This window comes from Diceros bicornis, chromosome 32 (assembly GCF_020826845.1).
Source record: "Diceros bicornis minor isolate mBicDic1 chromosome 32, mDicBic1.mat.cur, whole genome shotgun sequence".
NCBI lineage: Eukaryota > Metazoa > Chordata > Mammalia > Perissodactyla > Rhinocerotidae > Diceros > Diceros bicornis.
This window is the reverse complement of record NC_080771.1, coordinates 24,646,618-24,671,687: the sequence shown is the minus strand read 5'-3', so window position 1 is coordinate 24,671,687 and position 25,070 is coordinate 24,646,618. Positions and strand designations below refer to the sequence as shown.

At 48.1% G+C, this 25,070-nt stretch overlaps 1 protein-coding gene across 1 annotated transcript in view; it reads left to right on the top strand.

Moving 5' to 3' along the window:
- Nucleotides 1–7,635: 7,635 nt before the first annotated feature.
- Nucleotides 7,636–25,070, top strand: part of IL34 (interleukin 34) — a 53,605-nt gene continuing 36,170 nt past the window's right edge. Inside the window, exon 1 of the mRNA XM_058528237.1 lies at nt 7,636–7,758. The gene's annotated coding sequence lies outside the window, so the exon portion shown is untranslated. The remainder of the gene's footprint in view (nt 7,759–25,070) is intronic.

Below are 25,070 nucleotides of genomic sequence, written 5' to 3'. Positions count from 1 at the left end.
AACTGGAGAAAGGCGACTTCATTTCATAAAGCAATCAGAAACAAGATCTTATCTGCCAAATGCCAGGTAGGAGTGAAGGCCATAGAAAGAGCACTGGACATGGAGTCAGATGACCTAGGTTCAACCATCTCTAAGCAGCCTCAGTTTCCTGTCTGTAAAATGGGGAGAATAAGATCAACTTCCAGGAGTTAGGGTAATAACAAAGTGCTTTCCCCTGAGCGTGCAGGGGATCTGAAGGGCGGTGGCAACTGTACCTGGGTCTAGAAGCCCAGGGAGACCTGGAGCCACCTCCGTCTTGAACTTCAGTCCTATATGCGATCCTGTGGAGGAAAGGGGCATCATTCCAAGCCAAGAGGCCCCAGAGAGGGCAGAGTGGAGTTTGTTCAGGCTTCTGTGAGATCCTGTGGCTGTGCCCCCATCATGTCCAGCCCCTCTTGCCCTCCCACGGGCTACCTGACTGGTATGAATCAACTTGGCAGAGCTCTACAGCAAGGCCCTGCAAACGGTGTGGCCAGCGTAGCCACTGCCTTGGGGACGGGGGTGGGGAGTTAGCTGCGTGCATTCCAGCGTGGGCATTATTGTGCCACTAGATGTTGAGGGGCAAACCAGGAATCCAGTTTTGTCAATCCAACTGAGAAACTATTTCTTGAACAACTTCTCGTGCCAGGCGTTGACATTCAGAATAAGACAAGCTAACATCTTCTAGGCCAGCATTTCCCAACCAGGCGCTGCAGAATCCTAGATGTTAATATGAGGCCCGTTTAAAGGATTCTATGCGCACGTTCAGGGAAACACTGTAAACTATTTTTTTGGATAGTTTGATGCATTGAACACAGCCCTTCCCCAGTCCCCTGCTCCCCACTTGTCCGCTGTGGAGGAGCTAAAGGATCCCTTGAGGGGTTGGCCCACCCCTAACTACTCCAAATACAGTCTAAGTAAATTGGGGCGCTTACTATGAAAACTGGATAGAGATAGAGCTGCCCCTGTGGTGTCCACAGAAATGGCCGGCAGAGCCATTCTCAGCACTCACTCCGACCCAGGAAAAGTAAGGGTGCCCATGTCCTTGGAGATGGGGCTGAGGGCAAAGGGCTCTTTTCTGTGTCCCCAGGAACTCCCACAAGTGCTGTGTGTCAGACCTCATGGGTGACAGGCCCCAAGTCATGGGGAAACCCTGGCTGTGTGATCTTGGGTTACATACTTCATCTCTCTGGGCTCATGTCTCCATCTGTAGACTGGGTAATTGATTGTTCTTCAACAGCGATATTTATCAAAGGGTTTTTGACTATCTAATGTTTGTTCCCCTACATCCACATGCACTCCAGTCACTACCACGTCACTTGGTTTTACCAAGTTTTGTAAGAAGAGTTTTTTGTCAGAGTAAATGTGTTCTGGAGAGGAGGTGAGGTAGCCCCCTTGAAACAGCCCAACCTGCCTGGGATCCAGGACTTTGCTCTGGGGACTCCCACCATTAACTTGCTGGGCGCCCTCAGTCAGAAGTTCTGGCTGGGCTCCCTCCTACTCCACGCTCCAAGGCACGCCGGGGACACGTGGCCCTGCCCCGCCCTTGTTGGCTCCAGTTTCTGAATAGGAGCTGCAGTGGCCTGCTTTCCCCGCCCTTCTCATCAGTCGGGAAGCCTGGATTGTAGGCTGGGGGAAGCCACAGCCTCTCCTACCTGGTACCCACTGCCCCCAGCACCTAGGCACCAGCTCTGGGCCCTGAAGCCCCTTAAAGCCACCAGCAAAGCCCTAGAAGACCATTTACTGGTACGTGAACAGGTAAGAAGGCAGTCGGTTTTCTTTCACATGGTTTTCTTTGCCTGACTTCTCCACCCCAACTTAGCTGCTTCCTTCACAGATGACAGTAAGAGGGATTTGAGCTAGACTTGAAAAAGACAGTCCCAGCCAAGAAGCTCTGAACTATGTCTCAGAGAAATGTGAATTCTCTGCTCTGGGTTTCATTTTTAAACCTTTGCTTTCAACAGCCTTGCAGGAAAAAAGCAGATCGAAATAACCACAAAGCAAGTTACTTCTCTCTGTGTTCCCTTCTGAGTTTTGTAAACTAATAAAGCCACATTCTTAAATGGTTGTCATGGGTTCCTGGGGGCTGTTCCACTGTATATTGCTTAGGTCTTCAGACCCTGGCATACTATGGGCATGAATTATCACATGCATGGATTACTTTATCAAAAATTAATTGATTTAAAATTATTTAGAGGAAAGGAAAAAATAAAATGGCATAAGTGAGCCTTTCCCATTCAGACAGTATTCTGAAATTAAAATAAAATGAAGTGTTCTGCTTTTACACTTTGCATTTATTTACAATGCACAAAAACCAACTAACTACATGTCATTTTTAAGGTCCATGTATCTGCCACGTTAACAAATTCATCCTAGAATGTGCAGCCTTTCTCCCTAGATTATGAAGTTGGATTGCTTCCTGGTGTTTTGCAATTAATAATTCAACTTTTATGCATAGACAACTCTGTGGAAATAACTTTTTTTAGTGTTTTAGACTTTTCCCCTCTCCTTGGATTTTATTCTCCATCCAGAATGAATACTTGGGGCAAAGGACAAGAACATTTTTGTAGGTCAGCTCATGCTACACATGGGGTCAGCTTACTCAGAAGAATTATGAGAATAATTTCCTAATTTCCAGGGCCATGATGGCATGAGGGGATGGGTGGGGAACTTGTTTTCTCTGGGGATTTTTCAGGGAAGGGGGATAGAGGCAGTCTAGCATGGTGGTTAAGACTTGACATTTGAAGGCAGGCTTTGTTTGCATAGCTGCCTGACCTTGAACTCTCACCTAATAACTTCAATTAGTTCACATGTAAAATACAGATTGTAAAACTTCTTAGGGGTCCAGGAAAGGCAGGGATAGTGTCTGTAAAGCACTTAGTGCATCTGACGCTGGAGGGCTCTTTCAATCCTGGGGCTATCCCTGGGCCATTTTACAAGCTGGGCAGAATAGAGAAGGTCATCTCAAGAGCATCTTCTTGATCTCTTCCCCTCTTTTTATCTAGCCACCTGTTAGGGGATTTTTTGACTTAGGCTCCTATCTGTGCTAAGGCTGGAGTGCTGGGCATCGGGGGACAGCAGGTCAGCTTGGCCTCTTTCTGAAGGTCCCCCAGACTCTCAGCCTCCTACTGCCATCAGATCTGAATGCCACCCTTCCCATCTCTCAGTCATCGTCCTCAAAGCACAGGTTTAAGGGATCATTGGACAGAGTGGAGAATTCCCCAGAAGTCTGTGGACACATCTTTTGTTCCCCACCCTGGGAGGTTACTGGGAGTCCGCATATGCAGCACAGTGAATGAGCACAGGCTGGTCAGCTGGGTTCCAATCCTGGCTGCGCTAATTCCCAGCAGTAGGCAGTCACTGGGCCTCTCTGAGTGTCAGTTTCTTCTTCTGTAAAATGGAAATGTTAATACCTGTGCCATATAATTACATAACATAGGTAAAGCAGCTGGCACGTAGGGGCCCATTCCTGTGGAAGGTCGAGGCTATGTTCCAGAGCCCTTGGGAAGGTACCAAAATTAGCCATAAAAGACAGGCAGAAAACGTGTTCATTTTCGCGGTCAACAAATATTAGGCTGGCTGGCCATGGTGCTAGAAACTAGGTAGAGAGATACGTAAGACAGGCTCCCTGCTCCTGATACGGGCACACAGGGAGCAGAGGAGACTGACTGAGGCTGCCTGGGCAGTCTGGGGACAGCTTCCTGCTTAAGGAGGAAGAACAATCTATTAGGCAGAGATGGGAAGGAAGCAGGAATAGCCAGTATGAAAGTGGAGTCAGTTTGGGGAAGGGTAGGAAGTTCAGGAGGGCTGCAGAGCGGGATGAAGAGAAAGGGAGAGTGGGAGATGAGATGAGAGGAATTGGTGGGGACCAAATTCTGAGGAACCTTGAAGTTCAAGTGAGAATTTTGACTTCATCTCAAAGATGTGGGGACTTAAGTGGGTATTGGGATGCCTGTTCTGGCAGCTTTTGGGGGGTAGGGGATGGTGTTGGACGCCTGGAATTACCCCAGCCTTTCACTCCATATCAGAAGCCCTGATGGTACCCAAAATAAATAAATGCAGAGAGTGGGATTCTCAGGAAAGGTGTGGGGGAGCCTGGCCTGGGAGTTGGGGCCTTGGGTTCTGGGGTTCTGGTCCCAGCTGCTCCACCACCAGAATAAGTGGGTCTCCTCTTCTGCCTCAGGGTAGGGTTTCAGGGTGGGTAGGCTTCTTACAGCTCTTTCCTTCTGGGGGTCTGCAAAATGTCTCTGGAGGCTGCAGGGCCTGCCTCCTGCCCCCGGGCAATACTGTCTGCTGGCCAGCCATGACCCATCCTTGGGAAGAAGAGGCATCTTCTCTGAAATGGGCAGTCTGGCCCTTTGACCCCGAGAGACTCCATGGAGGTCTGAGAACCATGGCCTCCAGGCCTGTGACAATCTCGGGGGTGTTCTGGGCTCCAGCTGTCCTGCACACTTGTGCATGAGGGCCATGTCTCACAACTGGGGGGTGGTGTCCCCTGGGAACTGAGCCACGCAGTTGGCCTGGGAACCTACCTCCCAAGCTTCCCAGGGGCTTCTGGGAGAGTTTGTCTGTGCATCCCAGACAGGAAAGGCCCGATAGCCGCGCCTGGAGAACCAACCAGGCCTTCCCTCTTGGGGCCATCTCAGACAACGGAGAAGTGGACGAGTAGGGATGTGGCTACAGTTAGCAAGGTTGAGGTCAAGGTAATGAATCTGAAAGGCCAGCAAGAAGTGAACTTGCCTGGCAGCTATTCAGAAAGGTTAGGATCTGCTTTAAAGCTTTCCGAGTGCCAGTTGCCTGTCATAACAGGAGAAAGTCCACATTTTGGCCCAGGACTCTCCCATCAAGTGCAAGCCTCCACTTCTGGCTTTATCACTCACATGTCTCCTCAACCCTCCCTTCCCTCCAGCCTATACCTGCCCTCCTGTCTTTCCCAAGAGCCAGAACTTCCCTGCTTCCTTGTCTTCCTGCTTTCTCAGATCATTAAAATCTCTTCGTAAGCATTTTTTTTAACCATCTTAATCATTTTTTTTTTATAATTTTTATTTATTTATTTTTCCCCCAAAGCCCCAGTAGATAGTTGTATGTCATAGTTGCACATCCTTCTAGTTGCTGTATGTGGGATGCAGCCTCAGCATGGCCGGAGAAGCGGTGCGTTGGTGCACGCCCAGGATCCGAACCCGGGCCGCCAGCAGCGGAGCGCACGCACTTAACTGCTAAGCCACGGGGCCGGCCCTTTAACCATCTTAATCATTTTTAAGTGTAGTCATCATTTTTATGATTTAACGTAGTAAATAATTTTTAAGTGAACTAGCTTTAAGTATAGTTCAGTGGTATTAAGTAGACTTACATTGGTATGAAAGAGGTCTCCAGAGCTTTTTCATCTTGCAAAACTGAAACTCTGTACCCATTAAACAATAACTCCTCCTTTCTCCTTCCCCCCAGCACCTGGTAACCACCACTCTACTTTCCGTTTCCATAAATTGGACTACTCTCGGTATCTCATGTAAGGGAAATCATACAGTATTTGTATTTTCGTGACTCTCTTATTTCACTTAGCATAATGTCCTCAAGGTTCATCCGTGTTGTAGCATGCATCAGAATTTCCTTCCTTTTTAAGGTTGAATAATATTCCATTGTATATATATGTACCACATTTTGTTTATCCATTAATCTGTTGATGGACACTGGGTTGTTTCCACGTTTAGCTGTTGTGAATAATGCTGCTATGAACATGGGTGTACAGATATCTCTTCAAGATCCTGCTTTCAGTTCTTTTGGGTGTATTCCCAGAAGTGGAATTAGATATAGTAATCGTTTTTAATTTTTTGAGGAACCTCCATACTGTCTCTCATAGCAGCTTCAGCCTTTTACAATCCTACCAACAGTACACAAGTGTTCCAATTTCTCCACATCCTCACCAACACTTGTTTTCTGTGTTTTTGATAGCAGCTATCTTAATGGGTATGAGGAGATACCTCATCGTGGTTTTGATTTGTATTCCTCTGGTTATTAGCGATATTGAGCATCTTTTCATGTATCTGTTGGCCATTTGTATGTCATCTTTGGAGAAATGTTTATTCAAGTCCTTTGCCCATTTTTTAATTGGGTTATTTGTTTTTTTGTTGTTGAGTTGTAGGGATTCTTTATATATTCTGGATATTAAACGCCTTATATTTGCAAATACTTTCTTCCATTCTACAGGTTGCCTTTTCACTCTGTTGATGTGTCATTTGATGCACAAAAGTTTTCAATTTTGATGTAGTCTCGTTTGTGTATTTTTGCTTTTGTTGCCTGTGCTTTTGCTGTCATAACTAAGAAATCATTGCCAAGTCCAATGTCACGAAATCTTTCACCTATGTTTTCTTCTAGGAGTTTTATAGTTTTGGGTCTTACGTCTTTGCAAGCGTTTTAATAGCTTTACTGTTTGTATGACATGTACTTATTATAAAAAAATACCAACAATTCAGAAAAGCACAAGCAGAAAAGAAAATCCCAATCCCATCCCCCAGACATATCCACGCCCTAATAATATTTTACTGGGCAACTCTTCAGACAATGCCTTACTTCATTGCTTCTCAAACTGTAACTTGCACTTGAATGACCTGGGGATTTTGTTAAATTCTGATTACAAAGACCTGGGGTGGGCACAAGGCTATATTTCTGACAAGCTCTTAGGTGATGCTGCTGCTACTGATGAGGAAACCATACTTGGAGCAGTGTGGGTCTGTACTTATACACACACACAGCTCTATGTCCTATGGGATCATCTATACAGGACTTTCTTGTAACCTGTTGTTTTCCCCCACTCAACTATATGTCATGGAAATGCCAATAAGTGCAGATCTCCATCATCCTTTAGTGTGGCCACATACTATCTCATTGCATGGTAGGATGGTGATTCAACTAGTTCCTATAGATGAAATTCAGGGTGCTATTGAGTTATCACTTTTATAAATAATGCAGTGGCAAACGTCTTTGTCACCATGTGTTTGTTTACCTGAAGGAATTGTTACTGTGTTTGTTTTTCTAAGAAGCAGACCAGAGCTAATACTTTCAAATGTATTACTCCTTAAAGGAGTCACCTGGGAAGCGGGACCCTTCATCTCAAGGCTCTGCTGGCCCTCTGGTGGTGTGGGGCAGAGCAGTGCGGGACAGAGGCGGGATAAGGGTGAGATAGAGGTGGGACAGGTGTGGGACAGGGGTAGGATAGGTGGAGGATACCCATGAGTGTGGGAGGAGGCAGTGTGGGCAGCACTGACGGCGCCCACTCTTCAGCCCGGCGCTGTGTGTGTAGTGCTCCTTTAACGCCCACAGCTTCCTGCAAGTTTTGACTTAGTCTCCCCGATTTTACCGATGAAGAAAACTGAGGCGTGGGGAAGACTCCTAGCTAGCCCACGGTCACGCAGGCGGGACGCGGCAGCGCGGGGGCTGTCATCTCGGGTGCCCGGCCTGGCCTTTCCCCGCGGCCCTACCCCGCGCTCCAGCCGCTCCGCGCCCCGGCCCCCTCGGACTCCGCCCGGCGCCCGCTCCCTGCTCCCGGCTCCCGCCCCGCGCCGCGCCTGCTCTTGCGCAAAATAATCCAAGACGCCACCGGCCCATCTGGCGGCTGCGGAGCGAGCCCGGGGCCCCACTCCCGCCCCGGGCCCCGCTCCCCACTCCCCGCTACCGCCCGACTGGCCTGAGAGGGAGGCCTGGCCCGAAGAGGCTTCCAGGCCGACGGCTCTGCGGGCGCGCAGGGTAAGGCCTTTGCTGAAACGCTAGTTTCAGAGTCGCCAGGGCAGGGAGATCCAGGGGGCTGGGGTTAGTCTTGCACTCCGGGGGTGGGGGTGGGGGAGGTCTCCTTCGCGATCACCCTAGCCAGGCGCTGGATGGAGCGCAGAGGATGTTGGAGGCCCCGGCGCGGTCACTGACCAGTTGGACAGCAGGGATTTGTCGCGAAGGGGTTTGTTGAGAGCACCAGACAGGACAGCTGCAGACAGCCCTGAGCTAGAATCCCAGCTCTGCCACGTGCTGTCTGTGGGACCTTGAGCAAGTCCCGGCGCCTCTCCAGTCCCGCTTTCCTCTTCTGTAAGGTAGGGATAAAAATAGGTTCTCGCTATACCGTCTGACACCTATTAGGATGGCTACTATAGAAACCCCAAAACAAAAAGTGTTGGCGGGGATGTGGAGAAGTTGGAACTCTTTTACACTGTTGGTGGGATTGTAAAATGGTACAGACCCTGTGGAAAACAGTTTGGCAGTTCCTCAAAAAATTAAAAATAGAACTACCATATGATTCAGCAGTCCCACTTCAGGGTATACACCCCAAGGAAGTGAAAGCGGGGTCTCAGAGATATTGGTACACCCATGTTCCTAGCAACGTTATTTGCAATAGCTGAAAGGTAGAAGCAACTCAGGTGTTCGCCGACAGATGAGTGGATAAACAAAGTATGGTATATATGTACCATGGAATATTATTCATCCTTATAAAGAAAGGAAATTCTGACACATGCTACAACCTGGATGAACCTTGGGGACATTACGCTAAGTGAAATAAGCCAGACACAAGAAGACAAACACTGCGTGATTCCATTCATATGATGTACCTGGAGCTGTCAAATTTATAGACACAGAAAGTAGAATGGTGGTTGCCAGGGACCAGAGGGAAGAATGGGTAAGTTATTATTTAATGGGTATACAGCTTTTCAGTTCTGCAAGAAGAAAAGAGTTCTGGAGATGGTTGTTGGTGATGGTTGCACAACAATGTGATTTTACTTAATACCACTCAATTATACACTTAGAAATGGTGAAGATTTTATGTTATGTGTATTTAACCACAATTTTAAAAATTAGGGAAAAAAATAGAACATGCCTCATAGGGTTTTGTGACGATTGGGTGAGACAGTGCATGTGAACTATTATTATTATGATGCATGTGAACTTTCTGCCTCACAGACCCAGACATTGGAGAGGGTGGCTGTGTCCTTGTGGGGAGCTATTGCGCCATTCTGTATGAGATGCTCAGGGTGGGGTTCAGGGGAGACTTCCTGGAGGAGTGACTGGGGCCCTGCTCAGGAGGTTCCTAGCATTTGTAGGATGGGTGGATTCTAGACATTGGAAAGTCCCTGACAGAAAAATTGCTTCCATTAAGAGGCAGTTTGCAGGGAGAAGATTTCAGCACTGCCTAGAGAACTTGTGATCAGAGCTGTCTGAATGTGGAGCAGGCTGCCTCATTGGGTGGTGAGCTCCCCGTTAGTCAAGGCATGTAAGGAGAGGCTGGGCAAGCTGCAGAGACTGCTGCATGAGGTGGGAGTGGAGCCATAGGGTCTCCTAGGCTCTGCGCCTCTCTGATGTGATCCAGTCCAGGCAAAGTTATCTATAATGGGCCTGTGTAAAGTTGGGACCCAAGTCAGAGGGAGGGGGCAGGCAGGTGGGAAGACTTGCTGCCAGCCCTCCCCTAACAGTCATAATAGCTGCTGCCGTTTACTCTGGGCAAGCACTGTATTGAATGCTGAACAGGCTTGATCTCAAATCCTCACCACAACCCTGTGCGGTGCATGCTACTATCATCCCCATTTTATAGATGGGAACCAAGGCCCAGGGGTTAAGTCACCTGCCCAGGGTTAGCCAGTAGGCAGTAGAGCTGGGATTTGAAGCCAGACAGTCTGGCTCCAGCCCTCTGTGCTGGGTGGAAATCTCCAAAATCCGCCTCCCTGCAAGCTGGCCGCTCCCTACCACCCTGCCCCTGGCCGACAGCTCCTCCGGGCCTTAACACTCTCACAGGTATGGATGTAGCTGCTGCTCACTCCCTGCCAGGTGAGTCAGCGCTGCCTCCCTCTCTCTGACTGGCAGGCCCCACCTGCTTGAGTCTCTAAGGTTCAAGGATAACACTGTGCAGACAACACTGGCCTTGACTGGAAGCCAGGCTTCCTGTTGCTCAGTGCCTTCCTTCTCCTTCCGTTAAATGAGCCCTTCCTTAACAACTCTCTTCCAGGGCTCAAAGTCTTTCCCAGAGCTGTTGAATTCATTTTGCCCTTTTTGCAACCGTGTTTTTCCCAACCCAGCTCTCTGGGTGCCAAGATCTTGTCCACATGATTCAGTTTGTCCAAGCTCCTAGTCTAGCACCCACAAGGCAATAAATGCTCTCCCCAATGGTGGCAGTACGGTGACCTCCTTTGTCCTCAGATCTGAGCAGGATTATAGAGGAAGCCCTGACAAGGATGGGGATTTATCCAGAATGACTTAGTTAGCTGGGGTGGCATTCACACCTTATGAAGACACAGGGAGCTATCATTTAAGGACACCTCTGTGCCAGGCAGGGTGCTAAGCCCTGTGTAGGCACTATCTTACCAAATTCATACAGAGCCTGGGAGATGAAGAACTGTGTTATTTCCATATTCAGATGAGGAGACTGAGGCTCGGAGAGGTTCAGTCATGTGTTCAGAAGCCCGGATTTTTCCCTCTCCCTGCTGCCACCCTTGAGGCCCTGCTTCCGTTGCTGGTCTGACAGCAGTAATATTAGTGCCACTTGCTGCTTGGTGGAATAACATACATTTAAGCTTTCTCTCCCACTCTCCCCTGGGAGTGGGCCTTGCTAGTGCTGTTTTATGGATGATGAAGGTGATTAGAGGCTTCCCAGGGTCCCACAGTGGAAGGGGCACACCAGGGCAGGGTGGTGGTCCTTCTGGCCCCCCTTTCTCTGCAAGCCTCTTCCCACCTCCACCGCATTGGGTCGCAGGCTACATAGCCCTCCTGCTTGCCTCCTTGGAGGGGCTGTCGCGGGCCCCAGTGAAGCTGCTATGTACAGAGGCCAGCAGACCAGCTGGCTTGGCGGAGGCTGGGCTGGGGCCAGGTGCTTTCCAGCGTCTTCCCACAGTTAGGAAACCTTCATTGATTGACATCTCTGCAGAGGGTGCCTCCTGGTCAGGCCTGCCCCGGTTCTCCTCCGGGCCGAGAGCAGGCCACTCCTCTCCCTGTCCATGGAAATCTTGCAGGCAACATAATTTTTGACTGTCACACTGCAGTGACAGAGTTCTGGAACCCTTAACTCAACCTTATAAGGTGTAACTGTTAACCCCAGAGGCGGAGGCTGAGGCTGGTTCAGGACCAGGGACTTAAACCTGCAAAGCCAATAACACTGGCTGAATAATTTTTATTTTATACTTTTTAAGATTTCTTTTAAAAAGTAATTAAGATTTTTTAAAGTACAGTTTTAGATTTACAGAAAAATTGAGCAGAAAGTACAGAGAGTTCCATATAACTACCCTACCCTGGACACAAAGTAGTCTTTGTTATTAACATGCATTATTAATGTGGTATATTTGTTACAATTGGTGAATCAATATTGATACATTATTATTAACTAAAGTCCATAGTTTACATTAGGGTTCACTCTTGGTGTTGTATATTCTATAGGTTTTGACAAATATATAATGAATGACATTGTGACAGTTGTGATATCCACAATTACAGTATCGTTCAGAATAGTGTCACTGCCCTAAAAATCCTCTGTGCTCCACCTATTCATCCGTCCCTCCCCACAACCCCTGATCATTTTACCATCTCTGTAATTTTGCCTTTTCCAAAATGTCATATAGTTGGAATCATACAGTATGTAGCCTTTCCAGATTGATTTCTTTCATGTAGAAATATGCATTTATGGTTCCTTCATGTCTTTTTGTGGCTTGATAGCTCATTTGTTTTCAGCACTGAATAATGTCCCATGGTATGGATGTACTATAGTTTGTTTATCCATTCGCTTATTGAGGGACATCTTGGTTGCTTCCAGTTTCCAGTGATTATGAATAAAGCTGCTATAAACATGGGTATGCAGGTTTTTATGCGGTCATAAGTTTTCAACTCAAATTGGGTAAATACCAAAAAGCGTGATTGCTGGATCATATGGTAAGACTATGTTTAGCTTGTAAGAAACTGCCAAACTGTCTTCCAAAGTGACTGTACTGTTTGGCATTTCCACCAGTAATGAATGAGAGTTTCTGTCGCTCTGCATTCTCATTAACATCTAGTATTGTAGTTTTTTGGATTTTAGCCAAAAAGTAATAGGTGTGTAGTACTATCTCGTTGTTTTAATTTGCAGTTCCCTAATAACATATGATCTTGAGAATCTTTTTGTGTGCTTATTTGATGTCCAGTTATCTTTTTGGCGAGGTATCTGTTCAGATTTGTTGTCCATTTTTTAATTGGGTTGTTTGTTTTCTTATTGTTAAGTTTAAAGAGTTTTTTGTATGTTTTGGATACAAGTCCTTTATCAGATAAGTCTTTTGCAAATATTTTCTCTTCATTTTCTTAGCTGTGTCTTTTGCAGAGCAGATGTTTTGAATTTTAATAAAGCCTAACTTATCAATGTTTTCTTTCATGGATTGTACTTTTGTTGTGTCTCAAAACTCATCTCCAAACCCAAAGTTATCTACATTTTCTCCTATGTTATATGCTAGAAGTTTATTGTTTTGTGTTTTACATTTAGGTCTGAGACCCATTTTGAATTAATTTTTGTGAAAAGCATAAGGTCTGTGTTCAGATTCCTTTTTTGCACATAGATGTCCAATTGTTCCAGCACCATTCGTTGAAAAGACTGTCTTTTCTCCATTGAATTGCCTTTGCCCCTTTGTCAAAGATCAGTTGCCTATATTTATGTGGGTCTATTTTTGGGACTCTCTGTTCTGTTCCATTGATCTATTTGTCTATACTTTTGCCGATACCACACTGTCTTGACTGCTGTAGCTTTATACTAAGTCTTGAAATTTGGTGGTGTCAGTTCTTCAACTTTGTTCTTCTTCAGTGTTCTGTTGGCTATTCTGGGTCTTTTGCTTCATATAAACTTTAGAATTAGTTGTAGATATCCACAAAATAACTTTCTGGGATTTTGATTGAGATGGCATTGAATCTATAGCTGAAGTTGGGGAGAACAAACACCTTAACAATATTGAGTCTTCCTATCCATGAACATGGAATATCTCTCCATTTATTTAGATCTGCCTTGATTTCTTGCATCAGAGTTTTATAGTGTTCCTTGTATAGATCTCCAACTATTTTGTTAGATTTATCCCAAGTTCTTCATTTTTTTTGGTGCTAATGTAAATGGTATTGTGTTTTTAATTTCAAATAGATAATATATGTGCACAATAAAAAAAATTCAAAAGATACAGATTGGTTTACAGTGAAAAGTAGCTTCCTCTCGGTATCCCATTCCTTAGGCCTCTATTTTCATCTATCCAAAGACAATTACTGATGCTAGGTTCTCGTGGGTCCTTCTAGAGATTGTATGTACATACTCAAGCTCATATTCATATTTATTTTTCGTTCAACAAACATCCATGAGCGTTTACTATGGGCCAGGCACAGGAGATGGGGCAGAAAACACAAGGAAGTCCTGTTCTCACAGAGCTTACATCCATTGCAGTTGGCATCACCGACTGTATCTCCAGTCCTCACAAGAACTCTGCTCAGCAGGTATTATTATCCCTGTGGGAGGGCTGAGGGCCAAAGGAGAACTCTCTGGGGCCGACCAAATTCTCCAAGAGCTCGAGCATAGAGGCTGGTCCTGCCAAGAGCTAGGGGCAAGGCTGATGCTACTCAAGGCCAGAGGAAGCAGGTGCTAGAAGGGAGGACTTCTTGCCAAGGCAAATGGTGGAGATGAGGAGGAGGTGAGGAGACAGCTTAAGGAGGCTGCTAGCCCAGTCTGGAGCCAGATTCATATCAGAATAAGGACTTAGAAGTCCTCCTGTTTTCACGTGGCTTGCATTATAATTCCTTGGTTTTGTTTCCTTTCTAGTTTCTTAGACATGTTCTTCCGGGGACGAGTCTAACCTTGTTTGGCTGACCTCAGGAGAAAAGTGATTTATTCATACTGAGATCAACACTGCCAAGGGAGTGGCCAGGGTGTCCCCAGAGGCTGTGATGACAGGCTGTGATAAAGAGCCAGGGAGAGGCAGTGAACTGCTGGGAACTGGGTGTCTGAGTGGCCAGTCGGGGCCAGGTCAGCTTCCCCGCCTGGGTCTCCCTCCCAGACTGGAGGTGACTTTCCTACTACCCAACCCATGGCACTGGGCTCTCTGGTGTGCCATCTCCCATTTCTGCCTCAGGCACCAGAGCCAGTGGACATTCTGAAGCGACATGTATGCCGCCCTCTACCCATCCCCCAGCCCTACTAAAAATATTTGTGTCCAGTTGCAATGAGGGCGGAGCTGTTATTGTCTGTGTGTGTGATCCACATAGTACTAATAGCTTACCACTGACCAGGACCAGGGCCAATAACTATAAATTTCATTCACATTTTACAGATGAGGAAACAGAGGCTCTGAAGCCAAACCTGTGCTTGTGCCCATAACACTCCATTGCCTCCACAGGGTCCCAGCGCCCAGGGTAGACGCACACACAACAGGGGTCCTTCTCCCCAGCTCGCCAAGTTAAGTGCCTCACTCAAGCAGCTCAGGTGGGTCTGATGCTGACCCTTCTGGATGAGCTGAGCGCTTCCCCTCTCTTCAGCTCTTGGGTAGTACTCTGCCTCCCACCTCCCCAGGTGGCATTGCTTCGGGCCATTTCTGACTTATTACCTGGGGGCCGACCTCTTAAAGCGAGTTACCCCCTCACAGAGTTCAACCAGTTTTATGGTTCTTGTTACAAATTGCCAGGCAGGACCAATCTAGTAAGAGTATTTTATCAATGAATATGTATCAGACATATGTGTCTCTTACCAAATACATCTCTTTAATTCTTAAAGGCAAAAAGGATTTATTACAGGATGATTTACTGTCTGTACAAATGTAAGCAATGTGTTCTTCAGCCCTGCATCTATTAAGTGATACCAATTTTATTGAGTAGAAGATGATTCTTTATACAGCTGTATCTCCCCAGAATAGACCAGGCAAATGCCTGGGTGGCCCAGGCCCTGAAAGGACAGTTCTTTAAAGGGTCTGGGACTCTTTTCCATCTATGCATGGCTCAAATTGCCTGGGAGAACTGCCCCCCAGCCCCTTCCGGGCATGTGAACCTCCATTAGAGACCCCTTAGAGGTCACCTATCTTCCTTTGTCACAGGGCTTGGAGAAAAGGTTGGTTTCCTGGCCTCCAGCTTCTGCCTCCATCTCATCTGGCACATCAGTGTTCCCTAAATTAATGTGTTCATCAGGTCACTCTCCTGCTCAAGAACCTGCACTGGCTCCCGGCTGCCTGTCATATAAAGAACTGCTTGGCTTTCAAGACCCTCTGTAGCCCGGCCTTGTCCTGCCTGTCCAGTGTAGATTCTCATGTGGGCCTCATCTCCATGCCTTGTTCACTTTATCCTCACTTCTCCCTCCTCAGTGTCTTCTCTTGTCCCCATTTTCCGTAATTCATCCTCTAGCTTAAGTCTCTACCCCTGTCCCCACCATGAAGCTTCCTTTGACCACCTGGCCGACTCTGGTTCATTCCTTCTCCAAACACGTATTACATTTATCGTCCACACTATAGAGACTGGCCTTCAACTGTTCTGTAGATGTTCTCTGGGCCTGCTTCCAAGATCACCAACTAGCCTGTGATTGCCATAAGGGCAGAGAACTGAATCCCCCAGAGACTAGGATGGTTCTGGGCATATACTGCCTGCTTACTAGCCATTAACAGTGAGACATCATACATGGAAATATTCTGTAATCCTCAGGCAAGACACCAAATGCACGTCAGGGCTCTTAGTGTTACCATATCCCACTGATTCTAAAGTACACCTTTCCCACACTCCCCTGTGTGGGAAATTTTACATCTCCTCTGAAATCAGGGTCAATGGCATATCATAATTTAATTGACAGGTTTTCCCCCTCTCTTTCTCAAAGCCATGTAAAATATTGGTGCATTTTATAATCAATTGTGCATTAGACTTAGTGAAATGGGGTGTTACTGGTTGATATGAGAATCTGTTGATAGCTGTTTCTGGATTGGACCTGGGAAAAAAGCATTTGGGAGAAATGAGAGGATGCTGAGGAAGATGAAGGGACACTGGGAAAGATGAGGGATTCTGGGAGAAGTGGAGGATGCTGAGGGAGATGAGAGATGCTGGGAGAAGTGGAGGATGCTGAGGGAGATGAGAGATGCTGGGAGAAGTGGAGGATGCTGGGGGAGATGAGAGATGCTGGGAGAATTGGTGAATGCTGAGGGAGATGAGAGATGCTGGGAGAAGTGGAGGATGCTGGGGGAGATGAGGGATGCTGGGAGAAGTGGAGGATGCTGGGGGAGATGAGGGATGCTGGGAGAAGTGGAGAATGCTGAGGGAGATGAGGGATGCTGGAGAAATGGAGAATGCTGGGGGAGATGAGGGATGCTGGGAGAAGTGGAAGATGCTGGGAGAATTGGGGGATACTGGAGGAGATGAGGGATGCTGAGAGAAGTGGGAATGCTGGAAAGGAAGGGGAGAGTACCCTGTTAGGCCCAGAAGATTCCTGAATTGATTCAGCTCTTTCTCTCTTCCATTCTCCTGTCCTCTATGCATATGCTGCTTCAGAGGCTGATTCTTCGTTAATTGGAAGCCAACCTCCTGGCTGGTGTCCCAGCATCACCAGCCCCAGGTGGGGTGGGGACAATGGGGATGAGAGGCTGTCTTCTTTCACCTGTGAGGAGGCTTCTCATGGCCCTGGCAGAGCAGAGGATGCCTCTGATCAACTGCTGGGCCGGGAAGATGAGAAAGCTGAGCTCCCAGCCCAGCCTGAGCCCAGACAGGGAGGGACCTGGGGAGACCAAAGGGCAAGGGCCACAGACTTTCCAGCCTTTGAGGAAGTGCAGAAGGCAAACCATCCATGGTGAAGAGGAATGGCTTTTCTCTAGGCCCAGAGGTCCTGAGCTCCGGCCAGTGTGGCCTGCCCTGACCAGCTCAGGTCAAGCAGGCAACCTCTGGGTTTTGACTCTGAAGTCACAGGGTGCTCAGGTCACCCCTCTGGCTCCAGATCCTCATGGGCTCCATCTCCTAGGCCAGGCCTCTTTTGGCCTTGCAGTCAGGCTCTTCTAGCTGCACAAAACTACTAAGTGGGGGAATGTGGTCTTTTCCTTTTGCCTTCAGATTGTTCTCTAACGTCATCAGCAAAGACTTTGGGGTCAGACATACTTAGATTTAATACTTGCTCTCCCACTTGCTAGCTGTGTGACCTTGGGCAAGTTATGGAACGTTCTGAGCTTCAGTTTCCTCATCTTGAAAATGAGGGTGAGAATTCCTAACTCTGGCAATGATGTGTGTGCGTGGGGGAATTAAATGACATAAAGTGAGTAACGTTAGCTATTATCATCATCATCATCATCATTATCCTGTTAATCCTTTTATTCCAGCTGAGGTAGTCCCAGCTCCGTCCTGTGGACCGCTGCCAACTTTATCAACCCAAGTTTTATGGGCCCCAAATATCCCTGAAACAGAGGCGGTGCCGTCTCCGTGGCCATCCCCCAGTCCTGACTGGGAGCTCTGGCTGTTTTTCCCTCATTCCACTAGTTTCCACTGAGCATCTCCTGTTTGTCCACTGGGGGCTGTGCCTGGTGAACACAAGAGCTCTCGTTCCATTGGAGAAATACGGCAGGAGCCTGTGAAAAGTTAAGGCTAAAAAGCAATACAAGGAGAAAGAACTGTGAGGGACGTTCCTTTTCAGCAAGATGGAAGATTTGATAGTTTAGGGGGAAAACTCTATAAAACATCTAGAAACTTGGTATATAAAACAATCAGCACATTTTTCTCTCTCTTTTTTTGCGAGGAAGATTATCTCTGAGCCAGTCTTCCTCTATTTTGTATGTGGGTCGCCTCCACAGCACAGCTTGATGAGCAGTGTGTAGGTCTGTGCCTGGGATCTGAACCACAAACCCTGGGCCATTGAAGCGGAGTGCGCAAACTTAAGCACTACGCCACCAGGCCAGCCTCTGTCAGCAAATTTCTATGCATAGCCGAGCTGCATGGAAATAAAGACAGCCCCTGAGGGAACAAGGCTGCTTTGCCTGCACTGAGGGCCCTTCACTCATCTGGATAACCCAGGGACTTAGATAGATTTGAATAGCCATAGGGACAAGGGACAAAGTTTTGAGCCTCCATGGAGCAGAAAGGTAGAACTGAGACCCCCACATACAGCCGGGACCCTCGAGGGTTTAAGCCTCCCATGAAAGTTAGGCCAGAAAAAATTCACCCAGTGGCAGAGGCAGAGGAGAAGGAAGTTTTTCTAACCTGGCCTGGGTCTGGTTGGGGAAGAGGAAGTCGTCCTCTGAGAAATATGTAACCACACACTAGCCTTCTTTTGGATTTGGGATCAAATTTACACTACTCATGTGATCCTAGAGTCTCCAGGCCAAGAAATGAACATAAAAGCTATTCCTGGCTGGAAAATTTGTAGAGACAGAAAGTAGAATGGTGGTTGCCCGGAGGGGAGGGGGAAATGCAGAGTTGTTTTAATGGGTATGGAGTTTCTGTTTTGCAAGATGAAAAAGTCCTGGAGATTGGTTGCACAACATCGTGAAAGTACTTAACACTACTGAACTGTATGCTTAAAAATGGTTAAGAGGATAAATTTTATGTTATGTATATTTTACCACAATTTAAAAAAAAAAGCTACTGCTGACTGGTAACTCCTTGGGACCCCTGGCAGAAGCAAAAGCAAAACCTCTTTGGAGGGCCTCGCCTTCAACCCAGCCTGCTCAGGCTGCCCGCAGGATGCCTATCAAACTGGAGCAGACATCCCATTACAACAAGCCCCAGGAAACCAGGCACTGGGGTGGGGTGGGGAGGTTGGGGGGGTGGTCAACAGCAGGAAGGAAAAAGAAAACAAGAGGATCAACATCCCCGGGTGTTTACTGTAGCATTATTCATTAAAAAAAAAAAAAAACCACAATAACAACTGGAAACAAAGTCAACATCTCTCAGGCAGGAAATATTGCACCTATTAAAAATTTTGGAAGGATTTCCCTGAGGGATTTTATTATTGAGTGAGAAAAATAAGAAATGGAGATGGGTGCTAATATGGTCTCATTTTTGCAAAGCAACCCCAAAGAAAGCAAAACTTGACCTCAAACCTGACACTTGTACACATGTGCTTTTTTCTGTGTAGATATATGAGCATGGAAGAAGGTGGTGAAGGCTGCCCATCAGGATTACTTGTGTAGGGCTGCAGGGGAAGGAAGGCAGGAGGGAGAAGGGAGAGAAGAAAAAAAACAGAGAGATTTCAGTGCAACAGAGTTGCACTGAAAATATCTACAACCCTCAACCTTCAGCATGCCTGCTCTGATCCCACTTATGGAGGATGATACCTGAATGTGTGTGTTTGTGTCTATAAGAGAAAAAAATTAGAATACTGACCTGCAGATATGCCCACTGTGAAGTGGGGGGTAAAAAGCAAGTTATATCCATCTGATGATTCAATTTTATTCAGATAAACAAGCAAATTTCCTCTCTACATGTGTATATGCCTGCATGTGTTAGTGTGAGCAAGGAGAAGGGTGTGGAAGGGCAGATGTTGGCACCAGTAATATCATGAAGGAGAGAGTGGAGGAGAGGGAAGTGAGAGAGGGAGACTTCAGCTTTTCATGTCCTTAGAAGAGGAGAGACACAAATATGGATATCTTTGTCTTGTATTGTTTCACTTGTAACAACAAAGTTGCATTGATTAGGAACATGAAGAACATCAGATAAAGACAGTTAAAAACAAACAAGTGATCCAGTGAAAAAGTTTCCTACATTGCTTCTAAGTGTCTGATCTCCTTGGAGGGCCCTTTTGCAACAGCTTTCAAAAATGTAAATGTACCCAATGTACCTATTCCTCGACCCTGCTTCTTTCTTTCTTTCTTTTTTTTTTGTGAGGAAGATCATCCTTGAGCTAACATCCATGCCAATTCTCCTCTTTTTGCTGAGGAAGACTGGCCCTGAGCTAACATCCATGCCAATCTTCTTCCACTTTATGTGGGACGCCGCCACAGCATGGCCTGACAAGCAGTGCATCGGTGCGCGCCCGGGATCTGAACCCGGGCCGCCAGCAGTGGAGCGCGGGCGCTTAACCACTACACCACAGGGCCGGCCCCCAGTAATTCTGCTTCTACATATGAACTTCCCCGGGGGCACAAAGCTGTCTGTACAAAGACAGTCCTTGCAGCATTATTTGTAGAAGTTAAATATTGGAAACGGCCTAAATGTTCATCGAGAGACAGATTAACTCAATTAGGGACCATACACAGTGGAGTACTTAGCAGCTGAGGAAAAAAAAATGAGACACTATCACAGTGTTCTAGATAGATTGAGTGACAAGAGCAAGGTGCAGAACACCATTCTGTTAGTTTCCTAGGGCTGCTGTGGGTGGCTTAAAACAACAGACACACTTTTGGAGACTAGAAGTCTCAAATCAAGGGCCATGCCCTCTCTGAAGGCTCTGGTGGGACATCCTTCCTTGCCTCTTCCTAGATTCTGGTGGCTTCCAAAATCGTTGACATTCTTTGGCTCATCGCTGTATCACTCCAATTCTGCCTCTGTCTGGACATGGCCTTCTCTGTGTGTGTGTCTCTTTCTTCTCGTGCAAGGATGCCAGTCATTGGATGTAGGGCCCACCCTAATCCAGCATGACCTCATCTTAACTAATTACGTTTGCAAAGACGCTATTTCCAAATAAATTCACATTCTGAGGTTCTGGGTGGACAGGAATTTTGGGGGGCCACTCTTCAACCCACTATTAGCACGTGTGGTATACTACTATTGGATTAAAAAATACGAGCAAGAGAGAGAGAGACAGACAGATACTTGTTTATGCCTGGCACTGTGGAATGATGGAAGGAGACTGAGGCTGGTGGAAAGTGCACCTGTGAGATATCTCTGGAAGAAAGGCCAGAAGTAGAACCCTGACAAGGAAGGGAAGGAAGAGGATTTCAGCTGGCCTGCTGTGGGAAAGGCTGGGGGGCTGGGTGAGGAGGAAGGAGGCTGGGGGGCTGGTAGAACCCAAGGTTGCCCACCCCCTGTGCCTTCCTGTTGAGGAGTGATGGGCCCGACTGCTAGCCTGTAGGCCACCGACTCTGGTAACAAATATTTCTGGAAATTCTGGAACAACTCCCCTTGCCCAGGCTGGGCCCCCTCATGAGGGACATGGAGCAATTTCTCCTCTTTTGTTAGAAGGCTGGTGAAGGCCTCTCTAGGTTCTTGCTCCGGCAGTCTCCTGTCCTTTCTGTGCAGCTCACGGAGGCACCTCCCTCCCCTCTGACTAGCCTCCCCCCAGTATCCGCTGCTCCAGGCTGGGCTCATAGCTTTTCATCTCTGTATGCCAAGCCCCAGGCCCCCAGGAGAGGCTCAGGTCACAAATGCACGTAGAACAGAATTTAACTCTGATGCGGAGAGTTCATGACCCATTTAAAATTTTCCTGCGTGGGCAGGAGTCGGGGTCGTGGTGGAAGCAGGGTCCTCCTGAGTAAGACTGGGTGTGTGTGAGTAGGGAGGAGGGGGTGCGGCCCGGCGAGGAGGCTGGCCACTCCCCTCTGGCCCCAGACCTTCCCTTTCCAAGTGTCTCGGGGACAGGGGGCTGTGCCTCATTCCTCCTTAGTTGTGATACTGATGCGTGTTAGCAGACAAGACCCAGCGCTCCACTGCGGGCTCCTTGCGTTGATTAGTGAGCACAGTGATTGGATTCTCCTCAGGATAGGCACGGAGCTAGGAATTCAGTGGCGCTTATGTTCCGGCAGGGGAGAGAGATGTGAAACTACTAATGAATGATTGTTTAATTACAGTTGCGATAGTTGTTATGAAGTACTGGTCCCTGTTGCTTTTGGAAAGTGTAACAGGGCAGCTCTGATGATGAGCCAAAACGGAGAGCCTGTGCGCCAGGGCCTGTGTCCCCGCCAGCACCCTTGGAAGAGCAGGGCTGGAACTCAAACTCTGCAAGTGTGAGTCCAAATCTCTGCAGGAAAAACGAGCCTGTGTGACCAAGATGCTCCCCAAGGAGGGGACCTCTGCAAACACCCCCATTTCCCCATCCACCACTCCTCCCTCTGCACCCAGCTTGAGGAGGAGTTTCTCAAGCTCCATTTTTCAGATGGGTAAAGGGAGGCCTAGAGAAAGGAGATGATTTGCTCTCTAGGTCCAAAGTCAGTAAGGAGCAGCCAAAGCCAGGTTTCCTGGAACCCTGCTTGAGCCTGCCCAATCCCCACAGTCTGTCCTCTGTGAGCCAAAAATCAGAAACAAGGCTGCTCTGTTCCCCGAGAATTCCATTTTCCCCATTGTCCTCCACTAGGGACATTCCTGAATTGGTAAAAAAGGGCCTGGTTCAGCGCCGAGTCCTGGTGGTTGATGGGCTGTGCCCCGTCCAACCTGGAGTCTAAAAGTCAGGAGACAGGGAGATAGAAGTCTGAGACGTTAAGGAGCTCCCAGCCAGGAGCCAAGACAGAGAGTAGATGCTCAGGATGCTGCGATCAGGTCAGAGGAAGAGGGGCACCAGGGGCCTGGGGGCACAGAGGGACAGCCCCCTTGGAGAGGGGCAGCTCCAGGAAACAGGGAACTGGCAGTCTTCTGTAGGTCAAGGGCGGCGTGTGAGAGAGCCTGGGGGTGGTGTGGGCATGAGAGAAGGGGAGATGGGGGGAGGGAAAATTAGGCTGGCTGGTGAAGGGGGAAGGGCATTCTGCTCAGGGAACAGCAGGTGCAAAAGAATTGAGGCCAGTCAGCCATCATGGGGGTGAAGGCTGCAGAGGTGGGGGCCTGACCTCCTGGTGATCCTGGGTCCGTGGAACAAAGGGTCACAAGGGCTTTGTCTTGTGAGAGGGGAAGGCTGTCTGTCCTATGGGGAGGAGTGCTCTTCCCAACCTCTTTGAGGACAGACACCCCTTAGGAGGCTGAGAAAAGCAGAGAACACCCCTCTTTCCTTTCAAATGCAAATATCCCCTGCCATGCAATATTTTTTAGTTATTTTTACTTTTTCTGTTGTGGTAAAATATACATAAAATAAAAATTACCATTTTGAGCATTTTAAAGTATACAACTCAGTGGCATTAAGCACATTCACAATGTTGTGTAACTGTCACCACTATCTATCTCCAGAACTTTTTCATCGTCCCAAACAGAAATTCTGTCCCCATTAAACAACAACTCCCTCTTCCCCCCTCCCCAGCTCCTGGTAACTTCTGTTCTACTTTCTGTCTCTATGAATTTTCCTGTTCTAGGTACTTTCTGGAGTTTTAAATAAATGGAATTACACAGAATGTGCGCTTTCTTTTGCGGGGTCTGGTTTCTCTCACTCCGCATAACTATTTTGAGCTTCATCCATGTTGTTGCGTGTATCAATAGTTCATTCTTTCCATTGCTGAGTGATATTCCATTGTGTGAATCTACCATAATTTTTTTATCCATTCACCTGCTGATGGACATTTGAGGTTGTCTCCAGCTTTTGGTGCTAGTAAATAGAAGTACAATTGGTTTTATGTGTTGATCTTGTGTCCTGCAACCTTGCTGAATCCTGTATTGGTCACCGTGTTCCCAAGTTTAGGGGGAAAGCATTTAGTCTTTAACCATTTAGCTGTTTCTCATAGATGCCCTTTTTCAGGTTGGGGAAATTCCCTTCTATTTATAATTTGCTGAGAGTTTCTATGGGGAGTGGATGTTGGATTTTGTCAAAGGGGACAAAATCTACTGCATCTGCTGAGATGATCATCTGGTTTTCCTTTTTTAGTTTGCTAACATGGGGAATTTATAATGATTGATTTTCAAATGTTAAACCGATCCTTCATTCCCAGTACTGTATGCATTAGGAAGTTAGGACGTGGGAATCCAGGTGCCTGCAGAGCATCCTGGGTCTTCTCCTACAGTGAGACCCAGACTTTGGGCCCAGTCATCCCAGTAGAGGGAAGGAGGGGGCAAAGGGCAAGGATGGGGAGAAGGCAGACTGCCAGACACAGCAGCCTGGGCCTGCCCAGGTAAGCAGGCCCAGGTGAGTCGCTTGCTAACTGGGGCGCAGGCAGCCACTCCCCACAGCGTGTGCCAGTGAGGCGCCCGGGACTCTCCGTGGGCTCGTCGCGCAGCCCTTGCGCCTCCTGGAACCTCAGTCTCCACATCTGCGAAACAGAGCTGGTGTTGGCCCGGCCGCCGGAGCGCTTGGACCGAGAGGAGACCCACGGGTTCCGAGCGGTCTGAGCGCCCCACCAGGGGTCCCCCAGTGGAGCAGGGGTCTGCCCACCAGGCCAGGGACTGGGCTCTGTGAAATAAAGGTAGTGATCCTTCCTCCCGGGGCTGCTCTATTCAATGGTGACACACCACTTAAATGAGATGAAAGCCTTCAGGCCGAAGTTCCAATCCTGCTACCCCGCCCCCCGCCCCCCCCCCCGCGGCTCACTAGCCGTGTGTCCCTCGGCTAGTGGCTGAGTCTCTCAGCCTTAGTCTCCTCATTTGTGAAACGCAGGGGAGGATACCGCGAAATGTGGGAGACCGAGGATAATTCGGTGTCATTGCGCGGGTGAGCGAGCAGGTGGCGGCAGGCGCCCGGCTCAGTGCCTGGCCCATGAGAAATGCTGGCTAACGTGTGGGGCGTCTCACAGGTGCCCAGAGCCGGTGGGCTGCCGTGGAGACTGTCCTGGAGCTCGGCGAGCCACAGAGGCGGCGAGGGGCGGGAATTGACTCCGCCCTGGTTTAAGATGGCAGTGGTGTGCCGTTGAGCCCCATTGCCTCCAAGGCAGGCGCTGTCAGCAGCCCTGAGAGGGGAGCATGATCATTGTGTCCCACTTAGGTACCAGTGGGGAAAGGGGGGCTCAGAGCTAGAGCTAGAATTGGAACGCAGATGCCCCTGGTGGTTTTGAGAGGTTTGCACCCTTCCTAAAGGTGAAGGATCTCCTCAGGGATAATGCTAACTCTGGCTCCAAGTTGAGGGGCTGGAGCTGAGAGGGGCAGCTGGGAGAGGAGAAAGGGATCAAGTAGCCAAGGAAACTCTTGGTGGACTCTCTCCTTCAGCATCCTGGCCTCGTGCCCTGTTTTCTTCCAGCTTCTGGGGTGTGGGGTGTTTTGCTGACCTAGTTCTCCTTCTCTGTTGGCATTTCAGCATCTGGCCCAGATGTCCAGTTCACTCACTCAGATATTATTCACCAAATGTTGTGGTCTCCTGCGTGCCGAGCAAG